Genomic DNA, 23,728 nt, shown 5'->3' on the forward strand with positions numbered 1-23,728 from the left:
AATCCACACGAAACACCAGTCTCAACAAATCAGAACCGAGAGTTTGCCGGTAAAACCTTTAAAACAATAGCACCAAAGGGAAAGAGAAAAAAAGAGAGAAAAGAACCCAGAACCAAGCGTGAAAACAATTAAAATCTGGGGAAATCCTCACCCAAAGCCCTTCCGAAAAAGACCAGTCTTCTCCATCCTCCAGAAGGCCAATAATGAAGGAGTTAACCCTAACTCTTGGGGCTGAAAACTGCAAAATCTGGAGGCCTATACTGATAAAGCCCTCTTCTGCATGCTTTTATCTATCTATCTATCTATCTATCTATCTATCTATCTATCTATCTATCTATCTATCTATCTATCTATCTATCTATCTATCTATCTATCTATCTATCTATCTATCTATCTATCTATCTATCTATCTATCTATCTATCTATCTATCTATCTATCTATCTATCTATCTATCTATCTATCAATTAAACTTATAGGCCACCTCATCCCCGAAGGGCTCGAGGCGGCTCACAACATGGCTGTTTTAACGAACAGCAAATCAACAGCATAAAAACTTAAATCCCTTAAAACCTATGCAGCAATAAATTAAAACAGCAAAAGTATGTTAAAACAAAATTGTTTAAACAGGCGCCTGAACCAAGGCTAAGGAAGGGAGGAAATGGTAGGGCCCGCAATGTTATCAGTGGATCAGGCCCAACCAGAATAAAGAAGATGGAGACAGGCAGCCTCAGATTCAGTGGGGGGCAGTAGGACCACGGCTGGCCCCTCCAAAAGCCCGGTGGAATAGCTCCATCTTACAGGCCCTGCGGAACTCACCAAGCTTACCAACATCCCACTCAAGGCAGGCAGATGACACCAAATTAGGAGGGGGAGCTAAGACCACAGAGGACAGAGTCAGAATACAAAACGATCTGGACAGATTAGAGAGCCGGACCAAAACAAACAAAATGAATTTCAACAGAGATAAATGTAAGATACTGCACTTAGGCAGAAAAAAATGAAATACACAGATATAGGATGAGTGACACCTGGCTTGGCAGTGATGCATGTAAAAGGGATCTGGGAGTCTTAGTAGACCACAGACTGAACATGAGTCAGCAGTGTTATGCGGCGGCCAAGAAAGCCAATGTGATTCTGGGTTATATCAATAGGAGTATAGTGTCTAGATTGAGGGATGTCGTTGTACCTCTCTATTCTGCATTGGTTAGACCTCACCTGGAATATTGTGTACAGTTCTGGGCACTGCAATTCAGGAAGGACATTGACAAGCTGGAACGGGTCCAGAGGAGGGCGACCAAAATGGTCAAAGGTCTGGAATCCATGACCTACGAAGAGAGGCTTAGGGAGCTAGAGATGTTTAGTTTGGTGAAGAGCATGTGACACTCATGGCCATAGCTCTCTCTAAGGCAAACCTGACACACCATTGCACATTACATGCTTGCAATGGTTTCAATGCACCACACTCACACACTTTCATCTTTAACCCGGTAACTCTTTTGAACAGCTATCCACAATAGTCAATACAGGCTATTGGAACCGCAGCAGTTGATCCAGACAGCTGGACCCACAATAGCCGATCCAGGCAGTTGGGCCTGCAACAGCCAATACAGGCAACTGGTCTGCAACAGCTAAAACAGGCAGTTGGATCTACAGCAACTAAAACAGGCAGTCAGATCTGCAACAGCTGAAACAGGCAGTTGGTCTGTAACAGCTAAAACAGGCAATCAGATTTGCAACAGCAAAAACAGGCAGTCAGATCTACAGCAACTAAAACAGGCAGTCAGATCTGCAACAGCTGAAACAGGCAGTTGGTCTGCAACAGCTAAAACGACGGTCAGATCTGCAACAGCAAAAACAGGCAATCAGATTTGCAACAGTTGAAACAGGCAGTTGATCTGCAACAGCTAAAACAGACAATCAGATTTGCAACAGCTAAAACAGGCAGTTGATCTGCAACAGCCAATACAGGCAGCTGGTCCCACAACAGCCAATACAGGCAGTTTGCCTGCAACGGCTAAAGCAGGCAGTCGGATCTACAGCAACTAAAACAGGCAGTCAGATCTGCAACAGCTAAAGCAGGCAGTCGGATCTACAGCAACTAAAACAGGCAGTCAGATCTGCAACAGCTGGAACAGGCAGTTGGTCTGCAACAGCTAAAACGACGGTCAGATTTGCAACAGCTAAAACAGGCAGTTGGTCTGCAACGGCTAAAACAGGTAGTCAGATCTACAGCAACTAAAACAGGCAGTCAGATCTGCAACAGCTGAAACAGGCATCTGGATCCGACAGAGCTGTTCCACAAATGGCAGCATGCTCTTCTGGCACAAGGAAACTCTCACGGATGCATGAGATTCTTGGAGGCTCACACCAGATAAAGGCTCTGTGTACCAAAGGCAAACATCGTTATTAAAGTATATATGGGTCTTAGGCTGCCCTATGTTTGTTTATATTAAAAGTAGGTGGTCTTTTAGTTCCCATAAAAATGGTGTAAAATGGTGCAACTCCTGGAGACAGACAGTACATTATTTGTTGTCCAGTCCTTGCTACTACATTTGACTTGAGTGGCTGACATTTTTAGCATCCCACATCGTGAGTAAAATGATGCAGTCGTCTTTTGTCAACAGATACTGAAGAATGCTATGAAATTTAAAAAATTTAAAACAAGAGAGTTAAAGAGACATTTTCTTCAGTAGTGAAGCTTGGTTTGACAGGCAACCAGGAGGAGACAGGAGAGGTAGAACACTGGGAAGGGGGTGGGGGGGGGGGGCATCAGCTTCAGGATGATATCTGGAACAAAAACCTGGAAGCAATGTCATGCCTCTCTAGGAATCACTGGAATGCACAGTTGCTGGTTAAACTACAGAGTTGACGGCAATTCCTAGAGTGGGCTGGTTTCCCAGCAAGTAACATCCCACCATAGAACCAATGGTTGGTTGGTTTGTTTCCTATTGAAGCTCTGAGAAGTGGCAGCAAACGGGAGCTGTGGGCATAGAAGAAGAAGAAAAAGAGGAGTTTGGATTCATACCCCATCTTTCTCTCCTGTAAGGCGACTCAAAGGGGCTTACAAGCTCCTTTCCCTTCCTCTCCCCACAATAGACATCCTGTGAGGAAGGTGGGGCTGAGAAAGTCCTGAGAGAACTAAGACTGGCCCAAGGTCGCCCAGCAGGCTTCATGTGCAGGACTGGGGAAACAAATCCAGTTCACCAGATTAGAGTCTGTCACTCATGTGGAAGAGCTGAGAATCAAACCCAGTTCACCAGATAAGAGTCTGCTACTCATGTGGAAGAGCTGAGAATCAAACCCAGTTCACCAGATAAGAGTCTGCCACTGATGTGGAAGGCAGTCAAGCCAGTTCCTGGGTAGGTCTGCCACTGATATGGAGACCTGAGAGAATCAAACCCAGTTCATGAATGGAGTCTGCCACTGAATTATTGGAAGGCTGAGAATCAAACCCAGTTCACCAGATGAGGTCTGCCACTGACGTGGAAGGCTGAAAGTGGAGTTCACCAGATAGGTCTGCCACTGATGTGGAGAGAGCTGAGGAATCAGAACCCAGCTCACCAGATAAGAGTCTGCTACTGATGTGGAAGAGCTGGAGAATCAAACCCAGTTCACCAGGTAAGAGTCTGCCACTGATGTGGAAGAGCTGAGAATCAAACCCAGTTCACCAGATAAGAGTCTGCCACTGATGTGGAAGAGCTGAGAATCAAACCCAGTTCACCAGATAAGAGTCTGCTACTGATGTGGAAGAGCTGAGAATCAAACCCAGTTCACCAGATAAGAGTCTGCCACTGATGTGGAAGAGCTGAGAATCAAACCCAGTTCACCAGATAAGAGTCTGCCACTGATGTGGAAGAGCTGAGAATCAAACCCAGTTCACCAGATAAGAGTCTGCTACTGATGTGGAAGAGCTGAGAATCAAACCCAGTTCACCAGATAAGAGTCTGCTACTGATGTGGGGAAAGAGGCATGAGGAATCAAACCCAGTTCACCAGATAAGAGTCATGCCACTGATGTGGAAGAGCTGAGAAATCAAACCCAGTTCACCAGGATAAGAAGTCTGCTTTCACTGATGTGGGAAGGAGCTGAGAATTCCAAACCCAGTTTCACCAAGATAAGAGTCTGCCACTGATGTGAAGAAGAGCTGAGAATCAAACCCAGTTCACCAGATAAGAGTCTAAGCTACTGATGTGGAAGAGTTGAAGGAATCAAAACAGTTCCTGAATTATAGAGTCTACCACTGGCAGTGGAAGGCAGAAATCAAGCCAAGTTCTGAATTAGAGTCTGCCTATGACGTGGAAGGCGAGAATCAAACCCAGTTCACCCAGATTGGGAGTCTGCTGCTGATGTGGAAGAGCTGAGAATCAAACCCAGTTCACCAGATAAGAGTCTGCTACTGATGTGGAAGAGCTGAGAATCAAACCCAGTTCACCAGATAAGAGTCTGCTACTGATGTGGAAGAGCTGAGAATCAAACCCAGTTCACCAGATAAGAGTCTGCTACTGATGTGGAAGAGCTGAGAATCAAACCCAGTTCACCAGATAAGAGTCTGCTGCTATAAACCGCTACACCATGCTGTCTCTCCTGGTTGGGGCTTGGGAGCCTTAAATGGAATCCAATCTGGTTTTCACGGAGGGGGAAAAATCCTTAATGTGATCTGAACTCCCCTTCTGGCTCCTGCAATCTCCAAATCTGGTCCGGCAGTAAACTTAACAAGTGTCAGATTTTAGCGCTTCACAATATGAAGCAGCCTCGGTGTGACGGCGCAAGAGAAAGGCCAGGCCCAAACGGCTCTGACAGCCCATCAAAACATCCCGGGGAGATGCATTAAAATTCAGAGCAAAGTTCCACTTTGAATAAACAGGACTGCCAAGATGCCAGCCTGCGTGCCTTTGTAAGGGGCAACTGGAAGCCCTGGTTTAAAACGGTTGAAGCAAAAAAAAACCACAACCCCATGCAATGGATTGTCTCGATATAGCCCAGATCATCAGTGCTTGGGTATGTCAACAAAGTGGTCCATTGGCTACACAAATTCCACACCCTTGGAAATTGGGGGATCGCTTGGCAGCAGAGCCCAGTTGGCCAAGCGGAAGGGCCCATGTTTGATTCTTCCCCAGTTCTCTATTCATCTAGCACATTTCTCCTCTTCCTCCCAGAAACTCTGGGCAGCATCCATGAGGAATCTGAGATGATGATGATGATGATGATGATAAAGAAGAAGAGTTGGATTTATATCCCCCCTTTCTCTCCTGCAGGAGACTCAAAGGGGCTGACAAACTCCTTTCCTTTCCCTCCTCACAATAAACACCCTGAGAGGTAGGTGGGGCTGAGAGAGCTCCGAAGAACTGTGACTAGCCCAAGGTCACCCAGCCAGCATGTGTGGGAGTGCACAGGCTAATCTGAATTCCCCAGAGAAGCCTCCACAGCTCAGGCGGCAGAGCTGGGAATCAACCCGGTTCCTCCAGATTAGATACATGAGCTCTTAACCTCCAACGCCACTGCTGCTCAGCTGAGGCAGCTGAGATGATGATGATGATGATGAGGCAGCTGAGATGATGATGATGATGATAAAGAAGAGAAGAAGAAAAGTTGGATTTATATCCCCCCTTTCTCTTCGGTAAGGATACTCAAAGGGGCTGACAAACCCCTTTCCTTTTCCCCCTCACTATAAACACCCTGAGAGGTAGTTGGGGCTGAGAGAGCTCTGAAGGACTGTCACTAGTCCAAGGTCACCCAGCCAGCATGTGTTGGATTGCACAAACTAATCTGGTTTACCAGATAATCCTCCGCAGCTCAAGTGGCAGAGCGAGGAATCAAACTCCAGGAGATGACTCTCCCTTCACAACAGCCCTGCAAGGGCTGAACAAGAACAGTTGGACTAAGGTCGCCCAGAGAACTCCATGACTGAGCAGGGATTTGAACCTCCGACCTAGTGCAATATTCTAACCACTACACAACTCTGCCTCTGGTAGCAGGGGAAGCTTTCTGTTTGGGGGCGACGACACTAGGATGGGAAACCAGGCAGCCTGATTGCATAGAAGCAAGATCTGAGTAAAACAGAAGAGATAGAATCACAGTTGTTTTTTATATAAATGAATTTTACTAGCTATTAGGGTCACATGGAAAGAAAATAACAACACCTTTCTATTCTAGCACTATACTTGGTTACATAGTTCTACCTCATGGTTTCACATCACGGCTATACACACTGGCTTCTACATCATGGTGTGGTGGGCTCAAAGAAAGAAACAGACTTTATAACAGTGGTGGCGAACCTATGGCACGGGTGCCAGTGGTGGCATCAGAGCCCTCTTTGTGGGCACGTGCAGAGTGCCCCCCCCCCACACACACATTTAGGCTGGCCTGGGCCACTGGGCTCGATTATTAGCATTAAACCTAAGACCTAGTTTTGGGGAAGCAGTGTAGGTAACCCTGTTAAGCGCTGTTAAACTCCACTGGTTTTCATGCGAAGAACTAAAGCATGATCCTTTACCTGGGAGTAAGCTCGGTTGCTGGCAATGGGGCTTGCTTCTGAGTAAACCCTCCTAGGATTGTGATTCACCCGTTGGAAGAGTTGCATGGTTGCTTCAAAGCAAAGCTACCGACTACCACCAAGCTTACTCCCAAGTAACGCATGCCTCGGAGCCAACTGTTTTTTTGTCTAAACGAAAACCTCAGTATTCAGGTTAAATTGCCGTGTTGGCCCTTTGCGATAAATAAGTGGGTTTTGGGTTGCAATTTGGGCACTCGGTCTCAAAAAGGTTCGCCATCACTGCTTTATAACTTCTGTCTACATGACCTGTGGCATGCTAGCAACGCTGGACAAACTGACCAATAGCTTAATCAATAGACTGGCCATAATACTGTGACCTCCGTAACTAGTTTACATGCACACAGTTAACTCTTTCATGTCTGAGTTGGGACAGACACTTGCACATTCCAACTCAGTAGTCAACTCAACTCGCAAGCAGGACGAAACGGAATGGGGAAGAATGCATTTGACAAATCGCCAAGTAACATCGCAAAGGAAGGCATTGCGGCAAAAGCCCATTTTTTTGCAAGCCGAAAGACACGCGGTTAACAAAAGTTTCCCATACCTTTCACAGACAGGAAAAATGGGTGGCTCTTCCCTGCGGACCTTCCTTCTGGACACGAGGATCCTCACAACGGAGCTGGCGGCTTCACCTCTGACCCAAACAGAGAGAAAGGAAGACAATGCATCATTCTTTGGGAATTGTACCAGCAGGCTCCCGCCACCAAGCACAACGAGGCACCCTTTCACGGCCTTCTTTGAAAAGGCCCCATTGTCGTGGGCGGTAGGGTGTGCGCTCCCGGAACAGCACCCATGTTTCGGGATCAAAAGGTTTTGCTTGGTGCGGCATTCATATCCTCCTCTCCGCTGTCCCCTCATGGGTGTATCGTCGGCTGTTACCCTGAGAAGCCCTGAGAACAGCGGCAGTCAATATTCCTGGCGAGCGCTCCACCCATCACCTCTGAAACCTGAGATACCTGGTGCCACTCGTGTGCACCGTGCAAATCCTTTGCCCTGCATCGTGTGCACACGACATTTCTCCCGTGGGAAACCTGGGAGTGATATTGGGGAGCTCTAGGAATTGCTGAAAACTCTATGGTTATACCACACCACTTCTAAAGATTCCTAGAGCCACCCAACACCATTTCCAGGTGTTCCCCAAAAGTGGCCTTGCAGTGCATACGACCAGTGGTGGGATCCAAAAATTTTAGTAACAGGTTCCCTCGCCAGCCCCCCCTCAGCAAAGGGGGCAGAGGCATACCTAGGCAAACCTGAGCCCTGGGCAAAACCTGAGTTGGATGCCCCCCATGGGCAGCCACCCCACCATGACCCCCCAAATTTTTTTTGCACCAGGTCATTTCTAAATCATCATCACATTATAGAAAATGCCCCAACTCCCAAATCTGAACACAGCAATGGTGAAACACACAGGTTCTTTGATGGAGACTGGTGAGATAAAAGGTACGAAAGGCTGAGAATCCATGAATTGCAGTACCTGAAAGGGATTAACCCAGTTCAGGGAGTTACATTATTAGTCGCAATTGCTATATGGAACCTTCATGTTCAAAGGCAGGATGCCTCTCGGGGAGGCGAGGGCGTGGAGGTGGAAAAGCGGACCTAATTAGGAACCCCCTCTCGGCACACACAAATATTTAGTAACCCACTCTCGGGAACTGGTGAGAGCCTGCTGGATCCCACCTCTGCATACAACACAGTGCCCACCACATCCCTGCCCCTGAAGTTCATGCCAGTTGCCAGGTAATCCTACGAGCAGACATGTAGCTTCAAGGGGGGCGGGGGGCATGACGCACCAGGTGCGCACCGGGCGCTTACCCCCCCTTGCTGCGCCTCCGCCTACGAGAGATGCCAACTATGAATACCTCACAGCCCCAAAACCGCAGGTTAGTTAGCTAGGAAAATGCAAGATCAAAGGGTGCTGTATGCATTTGGAGCATGGAAAAAGGCATTTCTGGGAACAGGATATAGCTCCTTCATTTTTCATTATTTGCCGATGCCAGATAGACTTTGCCTGGTTGCAATTTTGGGAGATCGCCAGCCCTCCCTTGGAGACTCCATAAGAAAGAAAAAGGGTAGGTGCACCTGAAAGTTATCAAAAATAATATTCTGTACCTTTCAGGCTCAAGTACTGTGAAACTGAGGCTGATTCTGCATGGGCCAAAAATAGTGGTGTGAAAACGGTGTGAAAACAGTATAAACCCTTTGACATCCTTTGACACCCTTTGACACTGTTTTCACACCGTTTTCACACTGCTGTTTTTGGCCCATGCGGAATCAGCCTGAGTTTCCTTAAATAGTGCTTGACAAACACATAGGTATTACTACCTTCACAGTAGTCTTTTTACTACAGAAATAATTTTTATGCCCTTGCAGTGATAGAACACAAACAAAAAACTCTTTACATGGATATAAGATAAGCACACAATATACATGGGGCTAGCTAACCCCCGGGTTAGGTTATGCCTCATGAACACCATCTATGGCCCCATCTGTAAAAACATAAGCGCAAAATATTCTAATGAGAAATCACATTATCTACTATAACATAATAAATGACTACTGGACATATATTATCGTACTCACAAACGTTAAGACCTTGCAATAAATTCTTAATGATTAACACAAAAAGATTTGTTTCTCTTTTTTCAATGTTTTTCAACGTGGTCCCTCTCCTACAAAATAGAACATAAAGGGCCACTCCCCACTCACCATAAGCCGCGGGGTCACCTCTTTAAAAGACACGAGGAGGATGGACGTTCCCCACGTCACCAGCCACTTCCACTGCGAGCTGCCCTTTAATTTGCTCTCCCACCTCCTTGTCGCGCGGCAAATTAGCTCCTCTGAAAAGAGCAACATTTTCAAAAACCCCGCAGGTGCCGCAGGGGGGTGGGGAACCTCAGCTGTTTACGCGTGGCTGACTCGCTCTGACGCGCAGCTTCCGGCCAATCAGGAAACAGGAACCGTCATTTTGTTTAGCGAGGGTATTCCCGTCAGAAAGTGCTTGGAAATTGAGACGTGTGCACAACAAGACGTGCCAACATTGCTCTTTTTTGCTCTTTTTTGCTCGAGCTCCACTGTTTTGCAGCTTGGCAAAGTGCTGCTGAGCACAGGGTTGTCGGCGGTGTAAACCGAAACCGATATTTACTTTCATTTTTCTGCCCAAGCAATTTGCAACAGGTAGTGACGTCAGCATGTGCAGACGTCTTAAAACAATGCATTCAGCTTATCCAAACGAACTTTTCGGGTCAGCCAATCAAAATGGAGCCCCGCCTTCGGCTGGCTGCAACTCCCACGTGTAAATGATGCACACGTGTGCCAGCCAATCAGAACGCTTGATTGCCTCTTTGACTCTTGATGTGGAACCCCACACTATTTCCTGAATGGAAAATGAGTGGGGAACAAATGAAAATTCAATTACATACAATAACTTCATAATAAACCCCCAAATTAAACAAGACCAATACTAATCTCTGAACACTATGTGATATCTTTGTAAGGGCATATAAAAAATATTGCTGTAGTAAAAATACCTATGTGATTGTCAAGAATTATTTAAGGAAACTGTCTTTCACAGTACTTGAGTCTTAAAGATACAGAATATTCTTTTTGATAACTTCCTTGGAGACTGGCAACATTATGTCCACCATTGGTCAAGTTAAACCAGGGAAATACTGGCTAAAGACCAGCCTTTTTACCTCAGAAATCATTAAACATAGGAGAGCTTTAGTTAAACTGAGAGAGGACTATATATGGTGGAACCTCGGTTTACGTTGATCTCGGAGTTTGTTGGTTTTGGTTATTGTCGATCGTCGCCAGCCGTTTCTTAGCTTGGTTTTCGTCAGTCGCCTTGGATCCAGGGCGACTTTTGCGCAAGTTAGCTGCGCCGTTTACATAGCGCCTGCGCAAACGGCGTACCTCGGTTTTCGCCAGTTTCCGTTTTCGCCGAGGCAATCTGAACGGATTGCCAACGAAAACCGAGGTTCTATTGTACATAAACAAAGTATCACTTATATAAAGGTCCATTCACAGTTCACTGTTTGGTTACAATTTCAAGCATAGTCTTACAACAGTGGTGGCGAACCTATGGCACTCCAGATGTTCATGGACTACAATCCCCATCAGCCCCTGCCAATTGGCCATGCAGGCAGGGGCTGATGGGAATTGTAGTCCATGAACATCTGGAGTGCCACAGGTTCGCCACCACTGGTCTCCAATATTAAACATTTTGTCAGAGGCTTTTGGTTGAACAGAACACATCTTTCCTCAGCTGGAGTCCGGGAGCAACGGTTTCCAACTGCCACCTTCAGAATGTTCGCTGAGCTATCCCAGAATTCCGTGCTGCTGCATGCAAGCAAGGCTGGAAAATCCAACGCCTCTCCTGTAAGGAGACTCAAAGGGGCTTACAAACCCTTTCGTTTTCTCTCACCCAGTGGTGGGATCCAAAAATTTTAGTAACAGGTTCCTATGGCGGTGGGATTCAAACTGTGGTGTAGTGCCAATGGGGCTGGGTGGGGCACGACGGGGGCGTGGCCGGGCATTCCGGGGGTGGGGCATTCCAGGGGCGGGGCCGTGGCAAGGACACAGCCGCTGCACCGGTCCTTGGGCGGGAAATGAATGCACGCAGGCGCAGGCTGCCACGCACGCTGGTGCACCTCCTGCTAGACTGCTTCAAGTTCTGCGTGCTACTGCTGAGAGGAGGGGCGTAACTAAGGCCAAAATCACGTGGCAAAATCACCCATTAGTAACCCCCTCTCGGCACACACAAATCATTAGTAACCTACTCTCGGGAACCTGTGAGAACCTGCTGGATCCCACCTCTGCTCTCACCACAACAGACGCCTTGTGACGTCAGCGGGGCTGAGCAAGTTCTGAAAGAACTGTGGCTAGCCCAAGGTCACCCAGCATGCTTCATGTGGAAGAGTGGGGAAACAAACCCAGTTCACCGGATAAGAGTCCACCGCTCTTGTGGAGAAGAGGGGAATCGAGCCCGGTTCTCCAGGTGAGAGTCGACCTACTCTTAACCACTATACCATGCTGGCTCCAAACCGAGAAACCAGGCACCAACTAAACCGTCCATTCTGCACATTCCTTTGCCTCCTCAGCAAGGGAAACAAAAAGTCTCTAAGAGAACAGGAGAAGACGTTCCATACAGCGTTCTGCTCTGCCAGTTACGACGGAGCATTAAAATCTGGATCCCGGATAGCTCTGTTCTGCCACAATATTTATATTTATGGTCGTGCAGACATGTACCAGACGAATGAAGTCACGGAGCGGCTGCTCGATGCTCTGAATATTTTTTTTTTCCATTCCTGGATTCCAAGTGGACGCATACTGCACTAACAACACATCTATTGTGAAGACACATACAGATCTCAGCTGATGTCCTTCCTTTCCATTGTATGTTTTAAAACGAATTATATGTCCAAAAAGAAATTGTGAAATTGGTCCAGTATCATTTGCTAGAAGGCAGCAGTTTTGAACAAACGCAAGGAATTTGTTTTATGCATTTAGGAGAGAGAGAGAGGAGGGTTTGGATTTATATCCCACCTTTCTCTCCTGTAAGGAGCTTCGAGGCAGCTTACAAACGCCTTTCCCTTCCTCTCCCCGCAACAGACACCTTGTGAGGTAGGTGGGCTGAGAGAGTTCTGAGAGAACTGTGACTAGCCAAAAATCATCCAGCAGGCTTCATGTGGAGGAGTAGGGACACAAATCTAGTTCACCAGATGAGAGTCCACCACTCACGTGGAGGAGTAAGGAATCGGACCCAGTTCTACAGATTAGAGTCCACCTGCTCTTAACCACTATACCCCACCCTTCTCCCATTGGGGTCCCCAAGCAGCTTACAATAATCTCCTCTCCTCCTTTCCATCCTCACAACATCTTTGTGAGGTAGGGTAGGCTAAGAGAGTGTTACTGAGCCAAGGTCACCCAGAGACCTTCTATGAGCTCACCCAGAGAGCTTCTATGGCAAATGCATGGCCAGCAATTGGCCATGCTGGCAGGGGCTGATGGGAATTGTAGTCCATGAACATCTGGAGAGCCACAGGTTGCAGACCCCTGTCCTAGTCTGACACCTTAACCACTACACCAGCGGTTCCCAACTTTTTTCACCCCAGTAGGTTCTCACCAGTTCCCGAGAGTGGGTTACTAATTATTTGTGTGTGCCGAGAGGGGGTTGCTAATTGGGTCCACTTTTCCACCTCCACGCCCTCGCCTCCCCAAGAGGCATCCTGCCTTTGACCATATTGCGACTAATAATGTAACTCCCTGAACTGGGTTAATCCCTTTCAGGTCCTGCAATTCATTTATTCTCAGCCTGTCGTACCTTTTATCTCACCAGTCTCTATCAAAGAATCTGTGTGTTTCACCATTGCTGTGCTCCAATTTGTGAGTTGGGGCATTTTCTATAATGTGATGTTGATTTAGAAATGACCTGGTGCAAAAAATTTTTGGGGGGTCATGGTGGGGTGGCTGCCCAAGGGGGGGGTATCCAACTCAGGTTTTGCCCAGGGCTCAGGTTTGCTTAAGTACGCCTCTGCCCCCTTTTCTGAGGGGGGACCGACGAGGGAACCTGTTACTAAAATTTTTGGATCCCACCACTGCCTTGAGACCCACCCCCCACTATTGTAACCCACCCTGAGACTACGGTAAAGTGCGGGGAATAAATTTAAATAAATATTTAATCATTAATAAATAATGAATAAATATGACCATACGCATTCCGAGTGTGAGGTCCACTGCAAATTCAAAACAACCGCCAACACTGTCAACATACACATGATGCATTTCACAAATAAAACATGACCTAATAAAAGCAAACCAGTTTATTGAGCTGTTTTAGCACTATGAAAGGATATGTTTTTCATCTCGCCCGTTCTGTCTTCAGTTTTGATGGGATGGGTCTTTTTGAGAGAAGCATGGAAATGGGGCACAGAAGTGAAATGATAAAGATGCCTTTGCTGGCTCTTTGCCTTGGCTCCCCACCCCCCACCCCCCGGCTACAGAGAAAGGAGAGGCCCCTTCCGCACGTGCAGAAAAAGACACTTTTAATCCACTTTCACAATTATTTTCCAGTGGATTTCGCTATTCTGCACAGTAAAATCCAGCTGCAAAGTGCATTGAAAGTGCATTATTCTGTATGTGCGGAAAGGGCCAGGCTGCTGTTGCAAAAAGAAATATTGCCTTGTAAAGCAGCAGCGATGGGGCTCTTGAATTGGGAGATAAGTGCGGGGGAGGGCATTAATTGTCACAACAATCCTGGACATACCTGTGCGCAGAGGTGGGATCCAGCAGGTTCTCACCAGTTCCCAAGAGTGGGTTACTGATTATTTGTGTGTGCCGAGAGGGGGTTACTAATTGGGTCCGCTTTTCCGTTAGAAATTCCATTAGGTCCAAAAATCATCAAGTCCTGTTGTTTCCTACGTGGCTGGTTAGCGAAGGTAGAAAACGGGATCATTCTCCCTGTTGGGCTGTTTTAAAAACATGTTTTAGAAATATGGAAAAGTCCCTTGTTTAAGGAAAGTCTCCTTCTTTTGATTTCTGGAAACAAAATTAAGTGTTTGAAAGTATTAAGTATTTGACAGGCAGTCAATTAGAGGAGAAGTAGTTGTTTCTGTGGGCAGTAGACGATAGGACTTGCTGTAATGCGTTTAAATTATGGACAGAAGGATACCAGCTGGAATTTAGGAACTTTTTTTTACAGTAAGAGTTTTTTTACAGTAACAGAGAAAGTATTAATGCCCCGCCCCCGGAATTCCCAGCCACGCCCCCGTCGTGCCCCGCCCAGCCCCATTGGCGCTACGCCACTGTTTGAATCCCACCACCATGGGAACCTGTTACTAAAATTTTTGGATCCCACCACTGCCTGTGCGGCATGTGAAGCAAAAGCCATGCACCAGGCTGAATGCCCATGAAGCAAATGTGTCCTTAAACTGTATGTTTCGGGGGTCAAAAGAAGGGTTTAAAACGGGATTGTACCCTGGCTGTTTCTGGGATGTATCCCACTGTATTATGTTTACTTTGAAGCCCTTCATCTATTGATGAGCTATTTTCCCTGGAGGGAGTAGTAAGATTGCTCTACAACATCGTCCTCTCGTGGCAGGTGCAGCAGTTAAAAGTTCTGGCCTAGGATCCGAGCGTTCGAATCCCCACTCAGCCGTAAAGCTCTCTGGGCGATCTAGCCTCTCCTTCCCAACGTAACTTACCTCGCAGGGTTGTTGTGAGGCTAAAATGAGGGAGGGAGAAAGCATGGGGGTTACGCTGTAGCCCAGAACTCCCCAGAGAGAGACAAAACCAAAGTCCATGGGTAGCACTTCAAAAACGTTTATTCCAGTATGAGCTTTTCCTGGGCCACGGCTCACTTCCTCTGAAGATGCCCGCCACAGATGCAAGCAAAACCTCAGGAGAAAATGCTACTAGAACACAGCCGTACAGCCCAGAAACCACACAACGCCCCATATTTTTATTATTTACATTCTTTTGGGAGCAGCAGTGGCGTAGGAGGTTAAGAGCTCGTGTATCTAATCGGGAGGAACCGGGTTTGATTCCCCGCTCTGCCGCCTGAGCTGTGGAGGCTTATCTGGGGAATTCAGATTAGCCTGTGCAGTCCCACACACGCCAGCTGGGTGACCTTGGGCTAGTCACAGTTTCTCGGAGCTCTCTCAGCCCCACCTACCTCACAGGGTGTTTGTTGTGAGGGGGGAAGGGCAAGGAGATTGTCAGCCCTTTTGAGTCTCCTGCAGGAGAGAAAGGGGGGATATAAATCCAAACTCTTCTTCTTCTTCTTTTCCTAATTTAGTTTGTTGGCTCTACATATGCATTTAATCCTTGACCTTTAGGTACTTAAATCTGTTGTTTCAGGTTAGTTCCCCCCTCCTTTTGTTTGTTTTACAATAAGGACTGCAGGATCACCCTGGCTACCAGTGGGGATGGGGGGGGAGGGTTGCCAGATCTTTGTGGGGAAACTCCGCCCTCCAAACATCCATTTTTGCCAGGAGAACTGATCTCTGTAGTCTGGAAGTGAGCTATAACTCTAGGGCATAGGTGTCAAACTCGCGGCCCTCCAGATGTTATGGACTACAGTTCCCAGCATCCCCTGCCAGCATCACATTGGCAGGGGATGATGGGAACTGTAGTCCATAACATCTGGAGGGCCACGAGTTTGACACCTGTGCTCTAGGGCATCCCCAGATCACACCTGCAGGCTGGCATCCCTACTTATAACATTCCAGTCTGCAACGGGCTGCTCTTACTTTTAAGAATTTCCAAACAGGGCAACATCGAACAGGTATTGGGAGAAGACCTGCGCCTGCGAAACTCCTGCCTTCCTCCTAATGGCCCCCAAAACAAGCCATGGGGGTCCTAAGCGCGATAGGGCAGCCCCACTTGGATCAGTCTCTATAGGTGGGCATTTCCATCCCAGCCCTGGCAGAGATCTGGGAGAAGTGTACACGGTGGCTCTCTGTCGCCTCCGTCTGGTTCCTTCTGGCAATTGCAAGCCTTTTTCCGACAGCCTTTGCAAGAAAAACCTCATTCATCAGAACCGGATGATGTTCGTCTAGCAATTCAATAAGTATTTATTTTCTTCCCTCCCTCCACTTTGCAAAGCTTTCAGGGAAATGACAACTGCTCAAAAATCGCATCTGCCAAACAAGGCACTTTTATGGCATCGATACGGGGGGGCTGTGATAAGACTTCTTTCCCTACTGAGGGGGCACATACAGCCTCCTAAGGTTTTGGGGATCTACGCTCATTCTGAACTATATACCACCCCCTTGGCCTCCAGGTGTCCCGCTGGTACTGCGTGTACAGGCTTGGGGGTTCAAATGTCATGAAGCAAGCTTCGTGGCACAAGGAGATGGTTGAGGTCACTGGGGCTAGATTAATATATTTTATTTGTTGTTTATTTATTCGTTCAATTTATATACTGCCCTCCCCCAAGGGGCTCAGGGCGGTTCACAACAAATAAATACATGACAACATTAAAACAGCTCAACATTCCACCCCCACAAAGTTAAAGTATATAAGTATACTTGTATATAAAGTACATAAGTAACTAAGATAATTTATTTATGTACAGGCTGGTTTTAAAGGAACCAATCGGCAGCTCTGGCCGACCGAGGCATAAGACTTTAAACCGGTTATGACTTTTCGGCAAGGGTGGTTAGACTTTTCGGCAATCCTTTCAGGCACAAACAGGCTTTTATTGACCAGCCACTAGGTCAGATCTTCTCTCGCACCCAGTTCCACCCACACCAGCCAGCCCTTTCCCCACAGCTGGACTCAAGGGTCCAAGGTCTGCCCATGTCCAGAAACAGGCCTAACCATCGGTCACTCTCTTCTGTGCTAGAGACACAGCTCAATCGCTCTGCCACGCTGAGAGACAGAGATTCCAAAAAACACTAACTGTACCAAAACCAACTCATTTCATTGATTTGTAGAGAATAGTTCATTTCACAAACTGGCAATCCGTGCGCAAAATGCACATAAACAAACATAAAATTCCAAGCAATGCATCCTGTCAGCATTTCGGGTCTACTCGTTCGACATCGCTCAGATCAAAATGTTGTTGTTCTGGCAGCCACAGACCACGCATTTTGCTCGAATAGTACAGACTCAGATTCGGTGTATTCACAACAGTCGGCTCTCGGATTCGTTCTAATTGTTTCCAAGTCCTTCGGTTCTCGACAAATGCCAGGCGATTGCTGGTTCTGACCTTATTTCTCAGTAGTATTTCTTACAGGATGTCGATAGAAAAAGAATACGTTCAGGAACCAACGTACAAATATATTTTAAACACATTCGAAGGGCGTCAATAATCCATATGCCGCCAGGCAGAGGGGCCCTCCCCTCGATTGGAGCCAGACCTGAGCTCCATCCGTGGAAGACTCGAACTCAGCTCCTCCTATATTTCCTTCCAACATCTAAGGTGACTGGATGCTGGAGCAGCACTTCAGTGGGCAGAGCTCAGAGGCTGATTTGCCCTTCAGGGACAAGACAGATGCTGTCTGTCACAGGAGCCCTGGGGGCTGGGGTGTGTGTGGGTTGTGTGTGTGTGTGTATGTGTGTCATATATGTGCCGGCTCCCCGCGGGCGCATGGCACGCAGCATGACAGGGCCACGATCCCACGCGGCTGCAGCCACCGAGCGGCCACTTGCAAGCCAGAGCAGAGGCTTTCCTCCCATTGGGCAAAGTGGGCAGCTGCCCAGGGCGCCACCTTGTGGTGGGCGACAAAATTGCAGGCTCGTTTGTGAAGGATTTTGTATTTTCAGTGTTTTTTCCGTTTCTGGCCTGCAGGGGGCGCAGATTTTAGGCTAGCAGCACCAAAATTTCAGGGATATTTTGGGAGACTCTCCTGATGATATGACCCGGGTTTGGTGAGGTTTGGTTTAGGGAGTCCAAAGTTATGGACTCCCAAAGGGAGTGCCCCCATCCCCCATTGTTTCCAATGGGAGCTAATAGGAGATGGGGGCTACACCTTTGAGGGTCCATAACTTTGGACCCCCTGAACCAAACTTCACCAAACCTGGGTGGTATCATCAGTAGGGTCTCACAAAGATACTCTGAAATTTTGGTGCCGCTATCTTAATAATTGCACCCCTGACAACAGGCACCCCCTAAATTCCCCCAGATTCTCTTTTTAAATCCACTCCCTTCCTGCCAATGCATGCTTGCTTGCTTGCTTGCTTTTATTCTCTCAATGCCTAATAGAGGTGGTTTTTTATTATTATTATTATTATTATTATTATTATTATTATTATTATTATTATTATTATTATTATTATTATTATTATTATTATTATTATTAAATCCACCCCCTTCAGCATGGATTTAAAGGGAGAATCTGAGGTCCCCAGTTTTAACATTGAAAGGGAAGCTGTTCAGGGTGGGGGAGAATCCACCCCAAAACAGCATCACTTTCAATGTGGTTTAAACTGGGGACCCCAGATTCTCCCTTTAAGGTGGATTTGAAAGGAGAATCTGGGCTCCATGGTTTAAACACCATTGAAAATGATGCTGTTTGGGGGTGGATTCCTGCATCACTTGTTTAAACTAGGGAGCCCAGATTCTCCTTTTAAATCCACCTTAAAGGGAGAATCCGGGGTCCCCAGTTTAAATAACATTGAAAGGGATGCTGTTTCCCCCAATTGGGGGGACTGGATACAACACCATAAAATGTTTTCATAGCAGTAATAAAACATTTTGAAAGCATTCTGAAAACGTTTCCCAAAAATTATGGCCCATTGCTGTGTTCAGATTTGTGAGTTGGGGGGTGTTCTATAATCAGTGGCGTATCAACCTAGGGACAAGGGGTACCCCTTGTCCCCGGGCACCACTCTTCTGGTCACCTGGGGGGGCGCAGAATTGGCCCCCCACGTGACCAGGAAGTCCTGCTGCCTCATCATTTTTGCGCTCTTCGACCCCTTCCCTGCCAGTCGAGGCATGCAAAAACGAGGCAGCAGGACTTCCTGCTGCCTCCAAGTGCCCTCAACCCCACCCTGGACACCCTGGGAGCCCAGCTGGCAGAGGGAGTCTGGAGGGGGAGGTGGGCACCCTAGACCTTGCCCATGTCCATGGTGACACGGGCAGGGTTGAGGGCAGTGGGGGTGGAGCCTGGGGCATCGGGGTGGAGCTGGGGGCATCCTGGAGACAATTTGTCTCCGGGCACCGTTTACCCCTGGTACGCCTCTGTCTATAATGTGGTGGTGACTTTGAAACGATCTGGTGTAAAAAAATCATTGCTTGGTCATGCTGGGGGAGGGCGGCGGACCATGGGGGTGGGGGGGCATCAAACGCAGGTTTTGCCCAGGGCTCCAGTTTGCCTAGGTACGCCTCTGAGCCAGAGTGACAGAGAGGTGGCGTCGTGCACCTTTACTCGGGAGTCAGAGCCCCCTGCCCAGGCTTGCGCACTTCCAGGGTTGCGATCCTAAGCGCGCCCTCCGCAGTGCCCCGCACGCGGGCTCCGAACGGCTCAACTGTCGAGGGCCGCGACGCCCGCAGCCTTGCCCAGGCGCTCGTTCCCACGGAAGGCGCTGAACCGGCTTCACTCCTCCGGGATCGCGCCCAAGAGTCCTGTCCGCCGACGGGCAACTCCACTTGCCAGTCATCCCCCAACCTGCACACTCACCTGCCCCCATCCAGACGTGCACCCAAACACGTAAAGCAAGAGGGGATCCCTGGGGGGGAGGAACCCTTTCCGCGCCAACTCCCTCCCCGCCTCCCTCCCCCCTCCAGCCCGACGGGACGGCGCCGCTCACCTGGCCCGTTCCGACGACCACCTTCCCTCGCCGACACGTGTCCGGGTCACTCGCATCCCAGGCTGGGCGGCTGTGGGGTCCGCGGGTGGCTTCCCGAGCCCAGAGGCGCGCTCCCCTTGACGGGTCCCGAAGGCGCGGTCCCGCAGGCCCTTGAGGGGGTCCCGATTCCCTTTGCTGGAGCAGCTGGGAAGCTGCCCTTCCTATCGACTGCCTTTCCGCCCTCGGCTGAGGACTCGCGTTGACAATCTCCCGGGGGCGCCTGGAGATCCTCGGCCGCTGCAGCAGATGCCCCAGACTAGACAGATCCTGCAGAAAACGGGCTCTTTGGGAAGGTGGGCTCTGAACAATTATAGCCCGCCGAGGCCCCTCCCCTCCTTAAGCCCCGCCCCCTGCAGGCCCTACCCCCAAACCTCCAGGAATCTCCCAACCTGGAGATGGCAACCAGGCCCCAGTAGGCTTTGCAGAGCCTTCCCTCTCTCCCCCTCTGTGTCTGTCTCTGGGGTCTTAAAAGTTTCCCAAGTTTTGCCCTTATAAAGCCCTCTCCGCTTCTTCCTTTCTCTTTTTTTTTTCTCCCTTTGTGCCAGAACTGACTCTAGCGGCAAAAGAAAAGCTGGGATTCGGAGTCGCTTTGCCGACTCACAAGTGTCGTTGCCGGTGCTGTTCTAGCAGACTGTTTTGCAAAAGACCCGACGGAGGGGGACGCGGGCACCCAAATGCGCCAAGGTGTTTATTTCTGTTTATTTTTGCACAAACAGTTTTCCCCCTCCAAGCTACGCATCGTGGGCAGGGGAGCGATGAGAGCCGATTTGGGATGTTTCATTTCAGAATTAAAGGCCACCTCGAACTGGCCTGGTGCCAAGAAAATGAAGCTTTGCAAAGATACATCTAACATCTAAAGAAGACATTAGTGTGTTTTCAGGGGGGGGGGTTCACAGTCTTGCAGCTACACTGGGGAGAAAAATGGGAGAATAACTGTGCATAATTCAGCGCATGAGTCAGCCGCATGACACAAATGTAAGCAGAGCGGGTCTGAAGTGAGGCGTCCGTCTTCAAGGGCGTTTTGAAAATTAAAACTCCCGAGATGCGACCCAGCAAAGGGTGAACGTTGAGGAGTCAGGGAGGTTTTATGACTCCGGGGAAACGGCCGCCTTAGTCCGCATCAGTAAAATAAACTGGGGTTTTATGGCACCTTCGAGGCGTAATTGGTTTTTATTCTAGCGGACGGGTTTGTGAACCGGAGTCCACATTGCCAGAGGCGCTGGGTGAATAATCATAATGAGTGTCTTGCTTACAGAGGAAAATGGGAGGAAGGTCATGTATGTGGAACAACAGCCCTGCAAGGCGGGTCAGTGTTATTTCCCCAAAAGGATTGCCAAAAGGCTGTAGCCAGAAAAACTGTATGGGGTGGGAGGGGTGAGGCAAATGAGTACAGTGGTGGTCAGCCACTCATTCTAAATTTTCTTAATTATTTTTTTGTGCTTGAGAGCCAGCGTGGGATAGTGGTTAAGAGCAGGTAGATTCTAATCTGGAGAACCAGGTTTGATCCCTCACTCCTCCACCTAAGTGGCAGAGGCTTACCCGGTAAACCAGATGTGTTTTTGCACTCCTGGTACATTCGTACAGCCGGTACATTCCTTGAGCCAGTCACAGCTCTCTCTAAACTCTCTCAGCACCACCTGCCTCACAAGGTGTCTGTTGTGGGGAGAGGAAGGGAAAGGAGCTTGGAAGCCACCTGGAGTCTCCTTACAGGAGAGAAAGGTGGGATATAAATCCAAACTCTTCTTCTTCATTATTTATTCACCAACGTAGCACTTGAGACTCAAAGTGTATACATGGCATAGTGACGTAATTGAATAGCATGATAATAAGCAATGCAATCCGTCTAGAACAGGGGTCTGCAACCTGTGGCTCTCCAGAAGTTCATGGACTACAATTCCCATCAGCCCCTGCCACCAGGGCCAATTGTTGAATTGTAGTATGAACATCTGGAGAGCCGCAGGTTGCAGACCCCTGTTCTAGAACTGCAAACATTAGAAAAGTACAGAAAAAAGTTTCAGACATCTCCTCTCTCTCTCTCTCTCTCTCTCTGGCCCCTTCCGCACACGCATAATAATGCGTTTTCAAACCACTTTCACAACTGTTTGCAAGTGGATTTTGCCATTCCGCACAGCTTCGAAGAGCACTGAAAGCAGTTTGAAAGTGCATTATTCTGCATGTGCGGAATGAGCCTCTCTCTCTCTCTCTCTCTCTCTCACACACACACACACACACACACACACACACACAAGCTTTTTAAATTAGGACACTTCAGCCAAGTGCTGATTAGATGGGCATGACAAATGATTGACAGGGCCAAGCCCCTTTTTGAACCACCGTGGTTAGGGGCCAGGTTGCCATCCTTCAGGTAGATCTCAACAGTAACCACTCTGCACCAATGGCTACAAAGATGTCCTCTAATAAAATTACACTAAAGCAGATGGTTTGCAAGTTTTCTTATTTACAGGAAAAAAATGTTGCAATTATTCCTCACGTGTATCTTCAGGTATTCTGCAAGTAGAATCACAGAATCATAGAGTTGGAAGAGACCCCCAAGGGCCATCAAGTCCGACCCTCTGCCATGCAGGAACACACAATCAAAGCACTCCTGGCAGATGGCCATCCAGCCTCTCTTTTAAAACCTTCAAAGGAGGAGACTCCACCACAGCCCTGACTGTCAGGAAGTTCTTCCTGATGTTTAGGTGGCATCTCTTTTCCTGCACCTCGAACCCATGACTCCTGGTCTAGTCTCTGGAAAACAGAAAACAAGCTTGCTCCCTCTTCAACATGGCATCCCTTCAGATATCTAAACATGGCTATCATGTTACCTCTTAACCTTCTCTTCACCAAGCTAAACATCCCCAGTTTCCTAAGCCTCTCTTCGTAGGGCGTGGATTCCAGATCTTTGACCATTTTGGTTTCCCTCCTCTGGACCTGTTCCATCTTGTCAATTTCCTTCTTGAATTGCGGTGCCCATAAATCTAAAATTAACTAAAACACACACTTGTGACAGCGCAAACCCTGGGGGTTGGGGGGGGGGCAGCAATTCCTCTCCAGTCCACACTATCAGTTTCATGTGGCAGAGGTGTCCAACTCTGGTGCTTCAGATGTCCATGGACTACAATTCCCATCAGAATTATAGTCCATGAACATCTGAAGCGCCAGAGTTGGACACCCCTGAAAGGGATAGCCTCTACACATTCCCCCTGTTTTAAAAATTCATTTAGGTATAGGTAGTTCCTTGCGCAGGTGCCAGGTCATTACTGACCCTGGTCGCCACATCTCAAAAAGGATATCAAAGAGAGAGAAAAAGTGCAGAGAAGGCCAATGATGATGATTGAGGGACTGGAGCACCTTCCCTATGAGGAGAGGCTGCAGCATTTGGAACTCTTTAGTTTGGAGAGGAGACGTCTGAGGGGGGATATGATTGAAGTCTATAAAATTATGCATGGGGTAGAAAATGTGGACAGAGAGAAATTTTTCTCTCTTTCTCACAATACTAGAACCAGGGGGCATTCATTGAAAATGCTGGGGGGAAGAATTAGGACTAGTAAAAGGAAACACTTCTTCACGCAACGTGTGATGGGTGTTTGGAATATGCTGCCACAGCAGGTGGTGGTGGCCACTAACCTGGATAGCTTTAAAAGGGGCTTGGACAGATTTATGGAGGAGAAGTCGATCTATGGCTACCAATCTTGATCCTCCTTGATCTCAGATTGCAAGTGCCTTAGCAGACCAGGTGCTCAGGAGCAGCAGCAGCAGAAGGCCATTGCTTTCACATCCTGCATGTGAGCTCCCAAAGGCACCTGGTGGGCCACTGCGAGTAGCAGAGAGCTGGACTAGATGGACTCTGGTCTGATCCAGCAGGCTAGTTCTTATGTTCT

The 23,728-nt window shown here is 48.1% G+C and overlaps 1 protein-coding gene across 2 annotated transcripts in view; it reads right to left on the reverse strand.

Moving 5' to 3' along the window:
* The window catches only part of GJC2 (gap junction protein gamma 2), a 111,903-nt gene that overhangs the window by 70,227 nt on the left and 17,948 nt on the right, over positions 1–23,728 (reverse strand). Inside the window, exons 1-2 of one of the 2 annotated variants that reach the window (XM_048511673.1) lie at positions 19,809–20,191; positions 7,099–7,188 (exon numbers count right to left, since the gene is read on the reverse strand). The gene's annotated coding sequence lies outside the window, so the exon portion shown is untranslated. Of the gene's footprint in view, positions 1–7,098; positions 7,189–19,808; positions 20,192–23,728 lie in introns of those variants that run through there. The other variant, XM_048511674.1, reaches the window with a different exon arrangement.

This window comes from Sphaerodactylus townsendi, linkage group LG11, assembly GCF_021028975.2.
Source record: "Sphaerodactylus townsendi isolate TG3544 linkage group LG11, MPM_Stown_v2.3, whole genome shotgun sequence".
Classification (NCBI taxonomy): Eukaryota; Metazoa; Chordata; class Lepidosauria; order Squamata; family Sphaerodactylidae; genus Sphaerodactylus; species Sphaerodactylus townsendi.